The following is a 23,262-nucleotide window of genomic DNA, read 5'->3' on the forward strand; positions in this document are numbered from 1 at the left end:
TGCTGCTTACACCCACATACGCACCACACGCTCACTTGTTCACGTGTGGGCTTGCACACTTCCTCACTTGCACGCTTCCACTCTGGTTCGCTTCTTCCCTCGTGCGCTTCAACTCTCGCTTTCCTTCTCATTCTCTTCTCCCTCCTCTTTCTCCCGCCTCCGCTTTCTCTCTCTTTCTCTCTTACTTCTCGGACCAGAACGGACCTCCAATTCGTTTTATATCTGTAGGCCGTCTCATTGGGAATCGAGTCCGCCCCGAGCTCACTTCCCCACATTTGCGCATGGTTACCATGACGACTTGTGCGCTCTCAAAAAAGGCGGCCGTCAGCGCTCGCGAAAGAACGTTGCTGAGGAAAAATTAGGGTGCGCGTCAGAGCTCGCGAAAGAAATGTTGAGGAAAAATGAGAGCAGGCATCAGAGCTTGCGAAATAAAAGTGTGTAAACATGTCTATCGTAAAGAAAAAAGCTTCCCATAAGAGAGGGGATCCATTCTTTACCCTTCTCAACGCATCACATTTAAAATCCCATTAGACGTGGGGATGGGGCTAATCCGAACATATATATATATTGTTGCGGATTCGCGCCCGCCGGCGTGCTGACGGCCACGTAACTCGAATCGCGGCACGTCGCCCACCGGACGGACAATCCAGTCGTGACCCTCTCGGACCAACGCCGGGAACCAGTCACGGGTGGACCTTTTGGTCTCACCGCGATCGAGCCAATCAGCCCCCGCGTGGGATAGGGTTGCTCGCCGAATTCGACCTACCTAAGTACCCACGCGGAGGGTAGACCGGGCGATCGCACCTCGCCGCAGGTCGACTTCGGACACGGGCCACTTAAGCGACCCGTTCCGTACTATCAGAATAACCGAGCGGTGTTATCGTCGACCTTGACGGTTCGATTAATTATCGGGCGTATTCAGCCCACTACCAACCTTTTACGTGAAGCAAGATGAGGATTCAATGAAGGAAATGACGAAGCGAAGCGGGAAACAGTTCGACACAAAGCACATTTATTCGCGACGAACGGAAAGCACACATATTCAATTCCACCAAATGCACACAGAAAAGACACAATGTAATTTACACAAAAAGCAAACGTAAAAGCGAAAACACAATGCAGAGCTAATACCGACTACCGAGCACACGGCAACACTTATACAATTCTACTTCACAGACGGCGCCGACAACACATACCCAAAACCAAGGAAAAGAATACCCTCAAGGATGAGGCGGGCCTGAGGCCGAGACCGGGTCGCGCCTACCCGTCTGGTGATGAGACGCGGAGCGGCGATGGCGCCTCAACTCCGCGGGCCTCGCGGACAGTGTCTGGTAGGGGGTGGGAAAGGGGCCCCCTTGGTCGCACTATCTCAGCGCGGGGGGAAACAGGAGGGGGTTGCTGATGCTCGGGGTATAGAGGATTTTTATTATCCCGCGACGAGCGTCTCCACCTCGGCCAGGTCACGCTGTCGGCCTCCCTGGGGCGCAGCTCCCGACGCGAGCACCCCCTCGTCTGGTGTCGCTGCCTTTCCACAGCTCCGTCCCCTCCGTTCCGACTCCAACGCACACGACGACCAGCTCCTTCTTGCCAACTCCACCGCCCGCGAAGTCTCGACTCTCTGTTTCCGACTCTCCTACTCTCCGCCTCTCGACTCTCTGGACTGACGAACACGGTCCTTTTATCAGCCCCGTAGCTTCGCCCTCTCATCTTTGACCCCCTCCCTTCGACCTTTCACCTCGCTCCCCATTGGCCCGAGAAAAAGTGGGCGTGAAGGCTTTTTGATCCATAAATTTGCATATATCGATCGCCCTGGGGCGGGGCCACCCGCCCCTCGCTCACCGATTGGACGGCAAAAAGTGGGCGTGTGTCGTTTTTGATCCGTTTTTGAAGCACAAAATCCGTGATTTTGTACACGCTGTTCGGCGCGCGCCCTGCACGAGTCCAACACCGGTACCCACAGCAGGGCAAGAACGGTGGCGATGCGACGGTTGCGAGGTGTGACTGGAAGGTCGTGGCGGTTGTGGTGAAGCGGCGTTGTGGTTGGTGGTTGATGTTGTGGTTGTGGTGGTAATCATGGCGGTTGGTCCAAAATAAAGATAGCAAAAGAAAAACGGCTATCCTGAAGAGTCGCAGCACGCATAAATGACATGTATTCCCACTAGACAACGGGTTTGGGCCTAACTACACATGTACTTACCGAGATACCTCGCCTAAGGGACCTGAATGGTGGTTTGCGAATTTGGTAACCACAACACTACCCCCTCCCCTTTTTACAGACTCGTCCCGAGTCGTCAAATTTTCGTGTGCCATCATGTGTAGTTTTCCCCTAGTACATTTTACCTACGGATCCCTGAGTGCGACATTCATGGTATTCGTGTCCCCAAAATAAATAACCTGAGGGCTGCGTAACTACCTAAACAAACTCACTCACACGGACGACTTAAATAAAATTGCCGGCGCTAAGACATACATGCCGGGGGCGCACTCATATTTACAGTACATCTTAACCTTAACTTACAAATTTTACACTAAACCATGGCCCAGGATCATTGAACTCTGCAAAAGAAAAGCAGTTAGCAGGGAGCCAGGCTGCCCGCATGCAGTCTCTGGCTCAAAACAATGCAGGTGACAGGGAACGTGGCTGGCTGCTCACACGCAGTCCAAGGCCTTCCCTTTTGAACTGAACGCAGTGAACCACAACGGTGCATGGGCTGCACAAACGCAGTCTCCGTGCCAGCTCAAGTGGCACACGCAATGAACACAACGAATGGATGGATGGACACAAACACGGTGCACGGGCCGCCACTGCAGGCCCGTGTTGTAGCTGCCAACAGGGCAGTTCTCGCAGCTTGCAAACTGTTGCCTTGCGGATCCTGGCGCACATGGAAATGAACAGGGGGGGCAAAGCAAAAATTGAACGGGGCTGGTGAACATGGGCAGTGGGCATGGCATAGCAAAGGTGAGCAGGCAAACACAGCCCGCAGAATAAGGCCGCTGCAGGCAAACAGCCAGCCGGCAGATGTAGTGGGCCGGCACAGGCCTTGCAGCACAACAACAGCTGCCGATGAAGTTGGCCGGCCTCTGCCTTGCTGTCAGTGGAAGTTGGTGGAGGGAGTGCGGTGGTGCTGGCCACTTGGAGGGCGGGCTCGGACCTACATACCTGTCTCCCTCCCAACCTATCGCCTTTGCCTGTCACTGTACATACCCACTCCCTTAATTTGTCAAACGCCAATTTAGCCCCAACTTATTTTTTTGTTGTTTTTATTTTTACTTCCCCACTATAAATCGTCCCCTAACCCCCTTTATCGTCCTTGTTCGGCTACCCTATCCTGTCACCTAGCCTACTCCCAACCCCTACGTTCCCTTCCCGGAGGGGAATAAGGGAGAGCTAACGTCCTGTGTCGAGGCCCAACGAAGCCTCAGAATGGCCTCCCCAGAGTTCGGCGATCTAACCCAAAGTGGGTCCAGCGGCCCACAACGACAGCGAGGGGATGGATGGTGCGGAGGGGTACATCTCCTAATCTACCCTAACCATTTAACTGTTAAACTACCCCGGGGCTTTCAACAAGCGCCTTTTGCTTAAACTATTGGTTCTAACAACCCAGATTCCCGTCGCCTGTGTTGGTGTCCTCACAATTTCGGGCCTCGCCCCCCAATTTTCTCTCCGTGCCCTCACACGGTCTCCTGGCTGGGACACGTGGCTCCCTTTGGCAGGCACGACCCTCTGCCGAATCTCCCGCTATGGCACCCCCGGGCACTACACTGCCTCCGAGCCTACCAGCTCCCTAACACCGGGGAGTGCCCCCCATGGCACCTCCCCTGAAACGCACACGTGGCAGGCCGGCCTCCCGGGCCCCTTTCCGAGGGTCACCCGTGCCCACAACACTGCCCACGCGGCTAATGGCGCCCCGGGCCCCCGCACCAAGCAGGCGCACCCGTGCCCACTACTCTATCCCGGCCCCCCATGGGCCCATGGCCTACCACGGCCGACTCGCCTGGTGCCCGGGGTACCCACTCAGCGATACTCACCTTTCGCAGCCACGCTCCCAAGCCCGTCAACAGGGCTCCTGCACCCCTCCAAATGGGTTTCGAGCCAGCATTCCCACCAACAGCAAAACGACCTCCATTTTTCAATTTGACTAACCCCCTAACTCACTTTACTCTGACCCCAGGGTCCCTTGGGCGGGAGTCACTCCTCCCCCCAATCACTCATCGCACCATGCATTCCCCATTCACTCCATACACACAGACCCGCTGGCCTCACTCACTCAACATGTACTCACCTCACAACTCTCCAACTCTTCAACACACACACCGCTGAACTCTGCCATCCTTCTAACTACATCCCCTAACTAACTCGTGCTCCCACGTCGTCCATTAAACTATAGCACGCTCCATTTAACACTACGTAGCTAAACTACGTCCCCTCTACACATTCACAAGTCTGTCCATGTCTCCAAATAATTCATTTTATTTCCCAACCTAAATCTGGCTACAATCCCTCTAACTAATCCATTCCACGGACTCCATGAGGACTTACCCCTGCCCCATGGAGTCGGTCTAACTCAGCTAACCCTTCCCCCTAACTAGTTTCCATCCTGTGCCCAGGTCAAGGGGGTCTTCCACCCCTTGCCCAGGAATCCTGTGCACCCGAAAGTGAGGCTTGCTTTTTCTTTTTTTTTTTTCATGCGCAGCACCTGCGCGGCAACTCAGAGCTCGCGCACTTTACACCTGCCCGTGACGTCATGCAGCTGCACGTGCTCCTCGTCCCTCCTTGGACGGTACCATCCGGCAGAGATACCCCTCCTGCCGGATTCCAACCACACGTGCAGCCATGACGTCACCGTGCGCATAAAAAAAAAACACAAGCCCCACGTCTCGAGCGGTTCCCCACGCAAACACATGTGCTTTGCCCGTTGGAGCTCAACACACACGATCGCGTGGAGAACCCGTCCGGTCCAAATCCATTTACCTGCCTAAACTTTGTCCGTCCGCGGGATCGGCAAATCCACCGCGTGCGTTTCCGGACCGGGACTTCACTCTCGCAAGCGAGCACGTGGTGGTCTCGTGCGTTGCACAGCACGAACCGCGTGCTCACTGCTGGGTGAACCCGGCACGGTCCCCGAAACAACTACAGCCGCTACTCGGCTTTCTTTCTTCTGTCGCCGTCGTCGTCGCCATTCGACCCACGCACACCTGCGTGTTACGACGCACACAGTCCACTCCATCACATTCACACCGGGAGACGCGGCTGCGTGCTCCCGCATGCCAACCGACATCTCCCTCACATACCGCTCTCTCACACACACGGTCTCCCTTGCATAACCCATACCACTCACACGTGGTGCTCCATTCACTCGTGCCTCACTCACACACGCGGGGGCACTCAACCGCGGTGCCTCATCCACACACCGTCCCTCACTCACACACGCGGGGGAACTCAACCGCGGTGCCTCACTCACACTGGCCGTTTCATCCACACACACGGCCTCACTCACACACGGTGCCTCACCCACACACGCGGGGGCACTCAACCGCGGTTCCTCATCCACACTGGCCGTTTCACTCACACACACGGCCTCTTCCACACACGGTGCCTCATCCACACACGGCGTGCTGGGAAGCACGCACTCCGGCACCATCGCCACCACACCACTCACACACGGGGTCGCTTCCACACACGGTGCCGCACTCACACCTTGCACCACACACACAGGGACAACCACACTGGGGATTCGTGTCCCCACAAGGGTCTCCGGGGCCTCTATACCCCCCAAGCTCTCCAAGCACCCGTTCGCAGCACTCCTCCCCTCAACCTCGCAAAGCACGACCGAACTCACCTGGTCGTGACTCACCTCAAGGGGGCATACTCCCTCCCCTCGTTCCTGGAGGAGGCCACCCAGGTGCTCGCACTGGGTCCCTACACAGTCCGCCAGCTCACCCCCATTGTCCTCCACTACCTCCGTGTGTGTGTGCGCGTCACTTACCCCGTCTTCATCGTGTTTATTGGTCTCTGCTTCTTTCTGGCGTCTTTCCCTTATCTTTATGTAGGTCAACCTTGCTTTCTCTTTAAGTCGCTCCCGTCCTTCCCTGTTTTTCACTCCTTGCTCTTTCACGATCTCCGCGTACCTCATCCTTGCTCTCCGTATTAATTGTTCTTTTCTCTCCCTCGCAATTACTTTCACCTCGTCTCTTGTCTCCCGAATTACTTTTTCCTTACCCGCCTCCACCGCGGGCCTGTCAGCCGTTGCACCCCCTTCCAGCTCGTTTGTTCCGACACGTGGAGTCGCCATTTTAAGTTCCCTGCTCACGGCCTTCATGCCTGCCTGCAGGCATCGGCCCATGTTCTGCGTCTCACCCCGTAGTTCTTTCATTTCTTTTTTCATTTGCTTGCCCATGCTTTTCATTTCGTTTATAAATTCATTTGCGTTTGCATCCATTTTCGCTGTCATTGTCGCCAGCATGGCGAATAGCTAGGCCATGTCGGGTGCGCTTGGGTGAGCCGTTTCGGCAAGGGTCGGCGGGTTTTGGTGGAGAGGGGGGGGGGAGGTGTCATACACCGCGGCCGCTGCCGCTCCTATTTCGGGCTCTGGGTTCAGTTGGGCGAATCCGTGTTCCTGCACAATCAACATTTCCTGCTCGGGGATTCCATCCTGGACCATGGATTCTACACATTCTACATCCATTTCTAATACCCCCGGCTCCCGCTCGCCTTGAGACGCCATCTTGCTTCTCTTAAAGGGTTAATTTCGCTCGCTCGTAATTTGGAGGGAATCGGGGGTCGCTTCTCTCACCCCTGGACCGATTCCCGTGAATTTAGCTGGAGACAGGAGAGCCCGTTTTCCTGTTCTCCGATACCAGTGCCGCGAGGAGGGCGATGATTTTGTATCGCACGACCTGACACCAGTGTTGCGGTATTCGCGCCCGCCGGCGTGCTGACGGCCACGTAACTCGAATCGCGGCACGTCGCCCACCGGACGGACAATCCAGTCGTGACCCTCTCGGACTAACGCCGGGAACCAGTCACGGGTGGACCTTTCGGTCTCACCGCGATCGAGCCAATCAGCCCCCGCGTGGGATAGGGTTGCTCGCCGAATTCGACCTACCTAAGTACCCACGCGGAGGGTAGACCGGGCGATCGCACCTCGCCGCAGGTCGACTTCGGACACGGGCCACTTAAGCGACCCGTTCCGTACTATCAGAATAACCGAGCGGTGTTATCGTCGACCTCGACGGTTCGATTAATTATCGGGCGTATTCAGCCCACTACCAACCTTTTACGTGAAGCAAGATGAGGATTCAATGAAGGAAATGACGAAGCGAAGCGGGAAACAGTTCGACACAAAGCACATTTATTCGCGACGAACGGAAAGCACACATATTCAATTCCACCAAATGCACACAGAAAAGACACAATGTAATTTACACAAAAAGCAAACGTAAAAGCGAAAACACAATGCAGAGCTAATACCGACTACCGAGCACACGGCAACACTTATACAATTCTACTTCACAGACGGCGCCGACAACACATACCCAAAACCAAGGAAAAGAATACCCTCAAGGATGAGGCGGGCCTGAGGCCGAGACCGGGTCGCGCCTACCCGTCTGGTGATGAGACGCGGAGCGGCGATGGCGCCTCAACTCCGCGGGCCTCGCGGACAGTGTCTGGTAGGGGGTGGGAAAGGGGCCCCCTTGGTCGCACTATCTCAGCGCGGGGGGAAACAGGAGGGGGTTGCTGATGCTCGGGGTATAGAGGATTTTTATTATCCCGCGACGAGCGTCTCCACCTCGGCCAGGTCGCGCTGTCGGCCTCCCTGGGGCGCAGCTCCCGACGCGAGCACGCCCTCGTCTGGTGTCGCTGCCTTTCCACAGCTCCGTCCCCTCCGTTCCGACTCCAACGCACATGACGACCAGCTCCTTCTTGCCAACTCCACCGCCCGCGAAGTCTCGACTCTCTGTTTCCTACTCTCCTACTCTCCGCCTCTCGACTCTCTGGACTGACGAACACGGTCCTTTTATCAGCCCCGTAGCTTCGCCCTCTCATCTTTGACCCCCTCCCTTCGACCTTTCACCTCGCTCCCCATTGGCCCGAGAAAAAGTGGGCGTGAAGGCTTTTTGATCCATAAATTTGCATATATCGATCGCCCTGGGGGCGGGGCCAATTCGCCCCTCGCTCACCGATTGGACGGCAAAAAGTGGGCGTGTGTCGTTTTTGATCCGTTTTTGAAGCACAAAATCCGTGATTTTGTACACGCTGTTCGGCGCGCGCCCTGCACGAGTCCAACACCGGTACCCACAGCGGGGCAAGAATGGTGGCGATGCGACGGTTGCGAGGTGTGACGGGAAGGTCGTGGCGGTTGTGGTGAAGCGGCGTTGTGGTTGGTGGTTGATGTTGTGGTTGTGGTGGTAATCATGGCGGTTGGTCCAAAATAAAGATAGCAAAAGAAAAACGGCTATCCTGAAGAGTCGCAGCACTCATAAATGACATGTATTCCCACTAGACAACGGGTTTGGGCCTAACTACACATGTACTTACCGAGATACCTCGCCTAAGGGACCTGAATGGTGGTTTGCGAATTTGGTAACCACAACAATATATATATATATATATTTATATATATATATATATATATATATATATATATATATGTGTATATATATATATATATATAGATATATATATATATATATATATTTATATATATATATATATATATATATATTTATATATATATATATATATATATATATATATATATATATATATATATATGTGTATATATATATATATACACACACACACACACACACACACACACACACACACACACACACACACACACACACACACACACACACACACACACATCTATCTATAATTCCAGCTGTGTGTGTGTGTGTGTGTGTGTGTGGGTGTGTGTGTGTGTGTGTGTGTGTGTGTGTGTGTGTGTGTGTGTGTGTGTGGGTGTGTGTGTGTGTGTGTGTGTGTGTGTGTGTGTATGACCGCTGTTTCTCAACAACCACTGGTCCGATCTCATTGAAACTTGCCAGGTATATTGCTGGGGACCTGAGTGTGTGCATTTTCAAGGTTTATTATTAATCGGACAAGTGCTTCCCAAGTTATGGCCATTTATTTACCAAACCAACTGCGTAGGCGTGGCCGATGGGGAAAAGATCCTCAGCCACGTTCCCCATTACGGGTTACAATGTACGGACTTCCAGATAGTGATGACTTCCTGTATTCTCATAATTTCTCGATTTCTTATGCACATTCTTATGCACATTTTGCAGCATAGTTAATTGTAATGTTCTATGTTGGAAACCCAGCCTAAGTTTACATTGTGAAAATATTTACATGGACTTTTATGCAGAATGAAGTTATTTTCTTTTCTTGTGAAATTGATTGAAAACACCCAACAAATTAATTTTTTTGTGCTTTGGAATTAATTATGTGAGATGCATTCAAAATCGTGTTTTCATACTTAATGATGTTAGATTTATATTTTTTCTTTGTCTGAATACACACACATAGATATAGATTTGGTCTCATTGATTTGCATGATTGTAATTCAGTTTTATATAATTTTATGCACTGTTCATATCATGTCAAGTATCATCTGTTTAAGTCTTTATGCATCTCATTCTATTGATGCCTGCTGTGGGACATAAGAAGTAAAAATATTTCTAAAAAAAAAAAAATATATATATATATATATATATATATATATATATATATATATATATATCATGGAGAAATTCTATCAGAAAGGTGTTTGACTTCCCAAGTGGGACCCATATTGTACTCTTTTACCAGTCATTGCTGAATTTCTACCTATTGAATGTCAACTATTATGTCGTATAGCAAAATTTATATGTGGTTCATCGTCTTCTCATAATTCTTCCCTGAGGTTGCTTAATTATGAATCTTGTAACAATGGGTAGTATGTCATCAGTAGCTAAAACATTTAATTACATTTTATATAAATGTAAGTTATCGGTCAATCCTTAAGTAATTGTGAGGAGTAGGGCCAGTCAGGAAAATAGAATTTCAGGAAGGGCAAAGTTAAATATATTCTAAACCAATGCCAGAAGTTTAAATAATAAGATGGAAGAGCTTGAAACCAAAGTCGATAGCGAGGAGTGCGATATAGTTGCAGTGAGTGAGACATGGTTTAAGGAGGAGAGTATTGTGTGTGCATGTGTATGCAGTGCTGTTGGTGGGGGTCTTGTCAAGGGGGGTTGTGTGGTTAATGTTGTGTGTTTTTAACCAAGCCCAAGCCCCCCACCCCCGAGGGGAAGAAATGAAAAAAATACGAAAACTACAATAAATAAATAAATTACAAACAAACAAACAAAAAAATTTATTCCATTAACTAAAAACATTTTTTTGCATTTTCCTCCTTGGATCTTGTGTGGATGGATTGGTGTGGTGTTCACACAGGCTTGATGGGCTGAATGGTCTCCACTTGTGTTGGATTTCCTTGTTTGTTTGTTTCCTTGTATCCTCGGTTACCTGGCTGAGGTCATCATGCACCATTTTGTTAGGCCTGCTCAATGTCTTGAGTTGGAACAGGCCGCAACAGTTTATTCAGGATAAAGTGCTCAAAATGTTTATTTTCACTTTCCTCAGTGATAGCATCGAATGCCTCATCTGCATGTGTACGAATCACTTTATACATTGCTTTTGTAAGTGATATAGTTTTCAAATTAAGAGCTTGGAGTGATTTCATGCACGATATGATGTGATTTTCGATGAAGTACTCTCACAGACTCATTCAAGTGTATAATAGAAATATAATTTCAGTTTGGAGGATCTGATCACGGTGACGAAATAACACGAAATCTGCAGTGAAATCTGAAAATGTTAAGAAATTGGCGGCTTAGTTTTTTTTGCGGGTTTTGTGCCATAACCAATCAGCTTGCTATCTTTTGCCTAACCAGCCGTTCCTTATCAACCATCTAATTGGACTACTTGCCTGATTGCTTTAGCCACTTGCTGAGCGCCCTACAGTCGATAGCGGCACAGTTCCTGTCCTGAACGGAATGTACAATCAGCAGTTGCTGCAAGGTGGAGGTACATCTGGGAAGATTTGGATCTGTAAAGGACTCTCCATAGGTGTGTGTGTGTGTGTGTGTGTGTGTGTGTGTGTGTGTGTGTGTGTGTGTGTGTGTGTGTGTGTGTGTGTGTGTGTGTGTGTGTGTGTGTGTGTGTGTGTGTGTGTGTGTATGTGTGTTTTTGTGTATGCCTGCATGCTTGATTGCAGGTATCGTGGTGGCATAGTTTTATCCTGTATCTTATGAGGATTATGGTTGGTGGAGATTTTAACTTTTAACCTCAGTAGCGTATGGGGGATTACATTTTTCTTTGTCCTGGTGACTTTCTCAAGCAATTGGTTATTTACCCTGGCTGACGGAAAGGGTATTGCATTTGGGTCCATTTCTTGCCTTCACCATGCCTGGTGTTGGCTTAATGGTTAGGATGGTGGGCATTGGATCTTAGCCATTTCTTGCCTTCACCATGCCTGGTGTTGGCTTTATGGTGAGGGTGGTGGGCTTTGGATCCTTGGGTACTGAGTTCAAATCCTGCTCAGCTGTTGAATTCATACCAGGTGGGATTAACTCGGCCTGTCATCCTTCCGAGGTCGGCAAAAATGAGTGTCAGCATGTTGGTATACTATGTTAGAATGGCCACCCGTCCAGGATTGTGCTCGATAGCCAAGGAGACTGCTTTGGAAGCACCAACACTGCACAGAGTATGGTCCTAATTTTTTTTTTGCCTTCACCGAAGGAGAGGGTATTGCATTTGGGTCCATTTGTTACTTGCAAAATCGAAAATTTTTCATCTATATTGGTTAGTCGATTTTGTTATTCTGTCTGATGTCTGTCTATCTATCTGTCTGTCTGTCGCCGAAAGGTTGCAATTTAAAACCGATCTTCACAAAACTTCACCACATGGTAGAGTTTGCACAAGGAAGAAGTCTATTGTTTGTGAGGTCAAAAGGTCAACATCGGCCAAAGGTCAACAACTTCGGTAGTATTTCTAAAATCCTCAATTTTCATCGGATTGACTTGAAATTTGAAGAGGATTTATATTTCAGGTCATTGAATTCAACCAGCCAATTCTTTTTGAGGTCAATATAGACCAACAGGTCAACATAGGGCCAAGGTCAAAAGCTAAGGTGGCATTTCTAAAATCCTAAATTTTCATCATCTAATTCACTTGGAATTTGAAGAAGAGTCACAGATTTGGCCATTTAATTTCACCACCAACTATTTTTGAGGTGAAATTTGTTTTATGGATTTTGCGAGTATCATGCTCTGCACGACGTCTTCTTGTTTGTGTGTTTGTTCGTTTGTTTGTCCGCACAGAACTTACGTGTTTTTTTTTTTTGAGGGTCGTCTCGAGATAAAATGGTCAACAGAAAAAAAATTGATGACATCATCGGTCACGTGATTTGGCAGCCATATTGTTTTAATTTTTTTAAAACCTTCAAAAATCTTTTTCTCTGAAGTGGCTGAACAGATTGAGGCAAAACTTTACAGGTATGACTGCCTATCTATGAGGAACAAAAGGTTCACACATATGACATCATATGTCACATGGTTTGGCAGCCATAATGGATTTACCCTAAAACCTATTTAAAAAATCTTCTTTTCAGAATGGCTTGACAGATCGAGGGGAAACTTCACACAAATGTTCCCCAACCTTTGTATGTACAAATTTGTTTAGGAATAATTGATAGGTCACATTGTTTGGCAGCTATGTTGGATTGAAGTAAAATATTGAATAATGTATTCTCCAGAACCACTTTATCAATAGATGTGAAACTTCACAATTATGATCTCGTCATAAGGAGGAATTCAATTTCAACTTGATCGGACACATGGACTGGTAGCCAGAATTATTTAATTTTTTTATATTGGTTATTTTTCATTGGTTTTTTTTTTTTGGGGGGGGGGATAAGGCTCACTTGACCATTCCTGTATGGGTTTGAGGGTAGAGGAGTAGCAGCTGAAATGTGAATCCTATCCAGGTTCCTCGTGATCACTTCATCTTTGCTTTTTGCTTGTTCAGGTTCCTTCTGATGACTTCAATGCAGGACTGTACCTATTTGGTCTTCCATTTGATTTGAATTGAATTTATTTAAATCCCATTCTAAATTCAATTGAATAATAATGAAAAACGTCTTGCGTCAGGGTCAGGTGTCCAATCAAAGTGGGGTTCCATCAAAGCAGGATGTCTTGGTACCTGGTCATCACTGTCAGCAGTTATAAAGTAGCAGTTCTAATGATGACTTATTAATTACGTAACGCACATGAACATAAACGCCGCACAAAATACACCACAAAAAACTACACAAACCCCACACAAAACAAGTCCTGGTGAGGGCCCGCAATCTCTGATTGCTCTTTTTCTCCTTGGTACTTGCAGAATCGAAGATTTGTCATGTACGTATATTGTTCAGTATATTTTGTTATTTTGTCTGTCTGTTTGTCTTCTGTTTATTGCCTACATGTCACAATTTTAAACCGATCTTCATGAAGCTTCACCACATGGTAGAGTTTGTCATACGAAAGAAGCCTTTTTTTTTTTAGGTCAAAAGGTCGACAGAGGTCAAAGGTCAACAAGTTAGATGAGATTTCCAAAATCCTCAATTGTCATCCAATCAACTTGAAATTTGAAGATGTTTTATATTTCAGGTCACTGAATTCAACCAGCAATTTATTTTTGCAGTCAATATCGACCAGAAGGTGAACATAGGCCAAAGTTCAACAAGTAATGTGGTATTTCTAAAATCCGTGAACATGAGTTGTAGCGGGGATATTTGGTAGTTGTGTGGAGTGGTTGTAGTGAGCATGATAGAAACGTGGTGAGCAGAATGAGGGATTTAGGAGAGACGTCAGTTGAAAATTGGTGCACAGTTTGAATGGAAATGGCGCGCATATGCAAACGATGCGTTAGCTGTGCTGCTTGCTTGGTTCATATTTGTTTGTGTGCGTGCTTGCTAGCATGTTTCGTGTGAGAGTTTCTTCAATCCCATTCATTCCTCCAGGCATTCAAAGCAGAAGTTCATCACCACCTCTTTTCTTCCCCCATCCAAAACCTCGATCTTTTCTACCCCCGTTAATCCACCCAAACCTACCTCCTTCAAATTCCCTGCTTTCTTTCCTGAAAGTCCCTGTAATGTCCCTTGTATACCCGTGTTCCCCACCCCATCCCTCTCACTTCCACAGATCTCCTAATGTCTCTGTTCCCCACTGTTTTGTCCTTCCCTCTCCCACCCCTCTTGTTGCATGCCCCCCTTGCTGTGTGTTGTGTGTTGGCTCTCATACGAGCATCGACAATGTATACAAAAAAAGAAAAAGAGACACAAAGTGTGGTAAAGGAGTGGAAGAAGTGCAAGGATTGAAGATTTCAGACCTCACTCAAAGAACCTGAAGCACTGCATCTTTCCCATCTACCCACTAGACATATGGACAGGGCTAACGAAACACATACTATTGAAACAACTTCCTTGGGATCCTGTATGTTGTGTGCCATTGCCTTGGAGAAATGTGGTTTTACAGAACCGCAACTATATATATATATATATATATATATATATATATATATATATATATATATATATATATATATATATATATATATATATATATATATATATATATATATATATATATGTTGGTGTATCCTGGATATATAGGAGCATCAATGGCTCCACTATCGTCGAGCTCGTTGCCGGGGAGGTTAAAATCCCGCGATGTCCGAGTGGCTTAACTCCCGAAGGGACGATCCGAATTAATGGCAGACAATGTGCGCGCAGGTCGTGAGGAGAGACATTCAAACCAGACAGCTTTAAAACCCAATGGGTTTATTTCCCAAACCACAATAATAAAAAGAACAAGGTATGATTGAACGCTGCGGAGGAGACGATGACAAGTTGTGGTGGGGAAGAAAAGGGGACACAAAATCGATATTAAATAATTATGTACAATGAGGTAAAATAAATCTAAATGCAATGAGGTGTCACACTCCAGACTCAGTCGCAGATGGGAAGGGGACAAAACCGTGGGACTCAGCTCTGGGGCAGTGGTGACGAGTCGGTGATGAGCAGGCAATGAGGCGAGCAGATAATGGGGAGACAAACAGGCAGTGATGGCACATGGCACGCTCCAGGGACGGAGCAGGGCAGGAATGACGAAATGGCCAGAGGCAGGATGCACAGGCAAAGGATTAAGACAGGCACAAGCAGGCAGAGGCTGGCAGAATCAGGGCGGCAGGGTGACCTCCTTAGAGAAAGCTTGGACCCGATTTTCTGCAGCCGTCCTCGTTCTCCTCAGAGCAACCTTCACCCACTCTTTCCTCCCTCCGCCGTGTTCGCCTCAGACTTACAACTCTCTCACCAACTCTCTCGATCGTTCTTTATCGACCAACTCTCCTTCCTCCCATCGTCTTTGTCTCAAACCCCCCCCCCTGCCGATTTGGCTGCTCACCCTCCTCTCTCTGGGCAACAGTCCACCCCTCCCAGGCGATCCATCGCTCCAGCCCTTGGGGGGCGTTCCTTTCTCCACCCCTTTGGGAGGCATCTTTAACTCCACCTCTGTCTTTTGCCAAGTCTCCTGGTGCCCCCCCCCACCCCAGTCGAGGTTTAAAGGAGGTTTTGCACATGATTTCCTGAACCATAATCCCTAAGTACTTATCACCATGCACTACCCTCTGTGTGGCACACATGGAAACAAGACAATTCTTAAGCTGACATTTCCCTACTTATACATCGAGATGGCTATCTACCCACACAAAATGTGTAGAGTGCAACTCTAATGCAACTTTACACATTCCTATCTGCTCTATGGTGATAAAACCCCACCCCACCCCCACCCCCCCCAAAAAAAATGTCACTATATATATATATATATATATATATATATATATATATATATATATATATATATATATGCAACAGGAATAAATTTGTGCATGGGGCTTCATGGTGGGCCAGCACCTCTGATCAGCGCAATACTGAATCTTCTTCGAAGAGGTTTTCTCTGTGTGCTAGGAGACTCAGGCCAGCATTCCAGGGGTTCCCTGCAGAGTATGTCAGCTTGGATTTAAAATCAAACTGGACTAGTTGGAACTGCAAGAGCAAGAAGTGCCCTCGATGGTTTCACAGCGTGTGGAGGTGCGCCGGCGCATGATGTTCTTTGGCCATTAGGCCCAAGCCTTTACCTTCCATGGGTTCATCAGCACTTGGCTCCGCTTCGCAGAACATAGCAATGACCTCCCTTGGTGGGTTGTGCTTGGGCCTGTGGCCTGGGACCTAACAACACGGTGCCCTGACTGTGCTGCAAAGATCACTAAAGTGCTCCAGGTGGTTCACCCCTGGCTGGCCTCATGGGCCAGATCCCGTGGTTTACTCCTGTATGCTACTCGCAAATTGGGCGGCTTTGGACTCATGCCTTGTGGGAGCCTGGCCTTTCTGTCGGCCAGATGTGTCAGTTGCTGCGAAACCAGGCAAGCCTGGGCTTTACTTGCCTATGGCTCCCGTAGGGATGCTGATTTGGCTTACTTGTCCTGACCCTGGCTGTCAGTCAGGTCGTGTCGGGCCATGGCGGAGTCAGACTCCGCAGATGGCTTTCCCCACTCCTATTTGATCACAAACCCGACCAACACGCCCTCCGGCGGTTTGATTCCCTCACTTCCCGGGGACGCCAGACCATCTTAGAGATCGAATGATGACTTGTCGGGCCACATACTAATGATTATGTGCAGATCCCATGAAGCGTTGGTGCATTGTGCCAGTAAATGTGGCAGGTGGATCGCAAGGTAGCTTCAGCACAATTGGCAAGGGGAGTTGATCCCCAAGGGCCAATCCTCCAGATCATGGAGCTCCTTTGCAGCCTCGGGCCTGTTTTATGGTCTGGGCCAGGCCCAAACTAGGTGCCAGTTTTTTAGGGAGTGTGGGGGGGGGGATTTGCCACCCAATCCCCTTGCGGGAATGGGATGGTGGTGGGTTCAGCGTCACCTGGCGCCGACACTGGGTTGGAGCTGATGGTCTGGCCAGAATGCACTTAGACCAAGATAGAATGTTATCATGTCAGAAATGAATTCCATGAAATGAGATGTATCACTTCACATTGTTTAAATGTTGCTGATAATTTTCTTGCTAAGCTGAACTTTCTGAATTATATACTTAATAAGAGTGGGACCACAATAAGTGACAGGCCACGGACAATAAATTTGTTAGAGCTACACATCAAAGCTGTGATGTCTCGTTTTGCTGTAGCCTTGTATTATTTTTGAAAAGTCAAGGTGTAGAAAAGGGTGTTTTGAAGGCAAGAAGAAAGCACTTGTATTCCAACGTTTATTGCTCCGGGAAGGGAGGGGCAGGTCGTCTTTAGAAATGAAATCAGGATCTGAACAGAGTGCAATCAAATGCTTTGCACATCACCAGATGTATAGTGTTTGTACTTTGTATGTGAACTTATGGGCAAAGAATAACGAGTTAATTATTTTCGAATTGAGAGAGAGATTGGCCTGCTAAAGAGCCACTAATGGTGTTGTAGAAGATAATTGATAGCGTTTGGGTTTAAATTTAAACAAAACAGAGTTATGCAAATGCACCGTGGGGGGTAATATCCACATGAGGCTCTAATATGCAAATCTACTTTGACTGACCACAATAATATCTTTGGGGAACATATAAATGTTAACGTATGCAAATTTCGAAGGAAAATGAGATGGGAGTGGTGCCTGATTTCAAAAAGAAATGGAGAAGAGAGAAATGAAAGTGTATTCTCAGAGTTATCAGGAAATGGAACAAATCAGAAAGATATACTGTGAAAGGATCCTAGATATAGATCACTTTGCCCATCATGCCTAGGCCATATTCACACCCCATTGACTTTATCAATTTTCTTTTCTTCTACTTACTAAATAGGAGGCATGGTGCAAACAGAGATAAAGTCCAAAATTCAGAAATGTCTGTGTTCGGCGAGTGCATGCTCGCGAATGTTTGTGTCCGCACAATGTTCAGCCACCAAATGTATGTCCAAAAATTGTTTTGAAATATCCATGTCTGTCAAATGTTTGTCTCAAATGTACACGTCTTGGGTCCATGTCATAATTGTGGCAGGCAAAAACTGGAAAAGGCCACAATGAAACCAATAGCGAGTGCAGACTTTATTTGGGTTTTGGAATGCAGAAACCACTAAACAAAAAGAGCACAACATAGTGCCGAATTATTTATATCATGTCTTAAAAAGCAAGTAATGCCCCTGCAATGTTGATCACTCGTGAGTTGCGACCACACTGCCCATTGGTTTCTGAAAGGTATACACAGAGTACCACCTGACATGTTTTATTTTCATGTGCGTTTTGGGTTGTAAGTGCCCTCGGCAAGTGACCCTGATTGAAGGGTGAGCTATTCAAGGAAAGAGCAAGCTCACAGTCCTGTGGGCCTTTACCTTCTTGGCACAACATTCTCGAAAGAGGTAACAAACCATCAGTGGCCATTGACAAGCAGCCAGGGGCCCTTGTAGAAAACCATGGCTGACTAACCAAAATTACTCAACAATGATGGTAAACAGTTACAAAAGACAATAAAAAGATACAGATGGATCCAAGGCTGAGATGGAAGTCGGTGCAGCCACACCAGGCACCCAGAATGTGTGCAATCTCTACTAATGTGTGTGTGTGTGTGTGTGTGTGTGTGTGTGTGTGTGTGTGTGTGTGTGTGTGTGTGTGTGTGTGTGTGTGTGTGTGTGTGTGTGTGTGTGTGTGTGTGTGTGTGTGTGTGTGTGTGTGTGTGTGTGTGTGTGTGTGTGTGTGTGTGTGTGTGTGTGTCAGTGTGTCTCCTCCATTACTCCAAAGCATAAAACCTAGCAGCCTGAAACTTTTCATGCATACCAATAAAAAAACACTCCAAGGAATGGCATGACTGACAATTGGATGTTTGGGTTTATTAAAATACCCCTTTTGAAGATAATAATTAACAGCTTTATGTAATTATATCCTTCATCAGGCGATCCTCGGCCATCTCTCCCCCCCCCCCTCCCACTCTCCCTCTCCCTCCTCCTCTCCCCTCCCCCTCCCCCCTCTCTCCCCTCCTCTCCCTCCCCTCCTCCCACTCTCCCTCTTGCTCTCCCCCTCCTCTCCCCCTCCCACTCCCACTCTACCTCTCCCCCTCCTCTCCCCCTCCTCTCCCCTCCCGCTCCCACTTTACCTCTCCCCCTCCTCTCTCACTCCCCTCCTCCCTCTCCCGAGCAAGTGGTGTTTTTCTCCATCACCCTGAGCAAGTCGTTCCAGCTCCATCATCCTGAGTGAGTAGTTCGTGCTCTGTCACCCCAAGCGCCTGGGTAGTGCTCCGTCACCCCAAGCAAGTGGCTTTTCTCCATCACCCTGAGTGAGTGGTTCGTGCTCTAGCACCCCGAGCAAGTGGTTCGTGCTCCACCACCTCAAGTGAGTGGTTCGTGCTCCATCAGCCCGAGCAAGAGGTTCATTCTCCGTTACCCCAAGCGAGTGGTTCGTGCTCCGTCACCCCAAGCGAGTGTTTCATGCTCCATCACCCCAAGCAAGTGTTTCGTGCTCCGTCACCGTGAGTGAGTGGTTCGTGCTCCATCACCGTGAGTGAGTGGTTTGTGCTCCGTCACCCTGAGCGAGTGGTTTGTGCTCCATCACCCTGAGCAAGCGGTTCATGCTTTGTCACCCTGAGTGAGTGGTTCGTGCTCCGTCACCCTGAGCGAGTGGTTTGTGCTCCGTCACCCTGAGTGAGTGGTTTGTGCTCAGTCACCCTGAGCAAGCGGTTTGTGCTCCATAACCACAAGCAAGTGTTTCGTGCTTCGTCACCCTGAGTGAGTGGTTCGTGCTCCGTCACGCTGAGTGAGTGGTTTGTGCTCCATCACCCCCAAGCAAGTGTTTCCTGCTCCGCCACCCTGAGCAAGCGGTTTGTGCTCCATCACCTTGAGTGAGTGGTTTGTGCTCCGTCACCCTGAGGAAGCGGTTTGTGCTCCATCACCCCAAGCAAGTGTTTCCTGCTTTGTCACCCTGAGCTAGTGGTTCGTGCACCATCACCCTGAGCAAGTGTTTCATGCTCCATCACCCCAAGCAAGTGTTTCCTGCTTCGTCACCCTGAGCAAGTGTTTCATGCTCCATCACCCCAAGCAAGTGTTTCCTGCTTCGTCACCCTGAGCAAGTTTTTCGTGCTTCATCACCCCGAGCAAGTGTTTCCTGCTTCGTCACCCTGAGCAAGTGTTTCGTGCTTCATCACCCCGAGCAAGTGTTTCGTGCTTCATCACCCTGAGCGAGTGGTTTGTGCTCCGTTACCCTGAGCGAGTTGTTCGTTCTCCATCACCCTGAGTTAGTGGTTTGTGCTCTGTCACCCTGAGCAAGCGGTTTGTGCTCCATCACCAAAAGCAAGTGTTTCGTGCTCCATCACCCCAAGCAAGTGTTTCGTGCTTCTTCGCCCTTAGCGAGTGGTTCATGCTCCGTCACCCTGAGCGAGTCGTTTGTGCTCCGTCACCCTGAGCAAGCGGTTTGTTCTCCATCATCCTGAGCGAATTGTTGTGAAATAACACCCGATTTCTGAGCTGTTTGCCATGTAATGTTAACGTGTTTTCTAAATTACCGAGCCAAAACTTTTTTCCATCTGTCAGACGCAGCTGTTTATAAAGAATAATGTTTGTGAACATCTCCCTGAAACGTCGAAATAAATGAAATGTTGTTTTTCGGTGAAAGCTTGTCAAGGTTTTTGGTTGTATACAGTAAGTTCTGCAGTTGGTCATCACACTGACTCCAACCTGCCGAGTCCCGAAAAATTGCCGATATCAGTAGATGATAAATGTTGCTTCTGGGACGCCCATTCAAATGAATGGGAGAAAGGGAAAAACTATCTGACCCAAGCCCCAGAAGCTCAAAATGGAGACTCACTTCCTCCCCACCTATCCTCTTCTCTCCCATACAAGCAAATGAAAAATTGAGACTTCCTAATTAAAGCACTTCTTCCCCCCAACATAATCACAGTCCTTTCATATTTTCATTATAATCAAAGAGCGAACCAACAAATATTTGCCCATGTTCTACTTTTGGGACTAACTTAATTTTCTTATAACATTCATTTCCATCGAGCATATTCAAAAATAATAACTTGGAACTTTGTTCTTGGTTTAAGTATCTTTGTTGAGCAAATATATAATGATAAACTTCTCCTCATGCTCTTGTCTGACAACCTCCTGAGCCACATATCATTTTGTCGATTCATTATATTTTTCAGTCTTTCCAAATTCAATATGATTTATGATTTTATGAAAGTATGATATATTTTATGAAAGTTCTTCTCAAAATCATTTGTTTTGTTTTATTTTTATTTTTATTATTTTTTTGTTGTTGCTGCAAGCTAATAAAAAAAAGCAAGCTGTTTTATTTTTGTGATAAAATGAGTCAGACAAGCGAAAAGGTAAATCTACAAAACAATTACTTCCCACATTAACTGGAAAGGAAATTATGTTTTGCATCAAAGGAACTTGAGGCAATATTTATCTGCTGGGTTGAGAGTTCGGAAAATTCATAGGATTTTGAAATTTAAACAAAGTCATTGGTTAAAGAAGTATTGATTTTAATACAAAAAGGAGAACAGAAACACAAACAGATTTTGAGAAGGACTTTTATAAATTAAAGAATAATGCTGCATTTGGAAAGACTATGGAAAATGTTACGAATAGGCAAAACATAAGACTTGCTATATCTTGGAAACAGGCTTCAAAGTTAATTAAAAGACCAAGTTTTAAGCGAGTGGAGGTGTTTTCAGAAAACTTTTCTGCTATTCATTTGAAAAAAGAGAGTATTGAAATGGATAAACTTATTTATATAGGAACATCATTTCTTGACTTGTCAAAGTCGTTAATGTATGACGATTACTCTACTAATTTAAAACCAAAGGATAATGTATCATTGTTATATTTGGATACAAATAGTTTTATATTAGAAATTAAGACAAGTTATGTATATGAGGATATGATTGATAATATTGATATATATGATACAAGTAATTATAAGTCAGGTGATGTGTTGTTTTCATTAAATAATAAAAAGGGTATTGGTAAGTTTTAAGATGAATTGGGTGGGAAGGTAATGAGTGAATTTATAGGATTGAGATGGGATTTAAAGGATTTTTAATTTTTAGGATTTATTTATAGGATTAAATTATAGGATTTATAGGATCAAAGTCTTATGGTTATAAGTATATTGTTAATAACAATATTGAAGGGAGTGATCAGAAGCTAAAGGGAATAAAGAAATATATAATCAAGGAAACAATAAACTTTAAACATTATTACAACTGTTTAACCTTAAAGAAGGAAGAGTACAGAAAAATGAATTCAATAAGAAGTTTTATATACAGAAGAGGTAAATAAGAAAGCATTAGGAGCTTTTGATGATAAAAGATATATATTTAGAGAATGGAATAAATCGTCTCCCTTATGGTTATAAGTATAAGTGTTAAGATATTTATGTGTTAATTTTATTGGGTTGGGGATTTTAACGGGCTACCGCCGTGTTTTTTCGCAATATATAAATGGTTAAACCAAGTATTAATCAAACTAAAGAGTGGAGAAAATCTCAGTCTTGGTATATAAATGGAAAACATAATGAATGTGAAAAATATCAAATAAGTCTTATTGAAAAAATAACTAAAACAAAGGTAAATAAAACAAATAAGCAAATCAATTTAAAAAGTAGTAAGTTAGAGGATGTAAAGAAAAAAAATCCTTGAATGGACTGAAAACTTTGATAGTTATCAATTGAACAATGAAAAAACAATTTACTACAATCTCAAAATGATATGTGGCTCAGGAAGTGGTCAAACAAGAACATTAAGAGAAGTTGATAATTTCATCTCTGCTCAACAAAGCTACATAAACCAAGAACCAAGTTCCAAGTTATTGTTTGTGAATATACTCGATGGAAATAAATGTTTTCAGAAAATTAAGTTTTTCCTTAAAGTAGAACATGGACAAATACTTGTTTGTTTGCTCTTTGAGTATAATGAAAATATGAAAGGACTGTTATTATATTCAGGGGAATAAGTGCTTCAATCAGTAAGTCTCAATTTTTCATTTGCTTGTATGGGAGGGAAGGGAATATGTGGGGAGGAAGTGCGTCTCCCAATTTTAGCTTTTGGAGCTTGGGTCAGATAGTTTTTCCCTTTTTCCCCATTCATTTGAATGGGCGTCCCAGAAGCAACATTTATCATCTACTGATAT

This window comes from Eptatretus burgeri, chromosome 3 (genome assembly GCF_056783735.1).
Source record: "Eptatretus burgeri isolate ZD-2024b chromosome 3, Ebu_testis_v1, whole genome shotgun sequence".
NCBI lineage: Eukaryota > Metazoa > Chordata > Myxini > Myxiniformes > Myxinidae > Eptatretus > Eptatretus burgeri.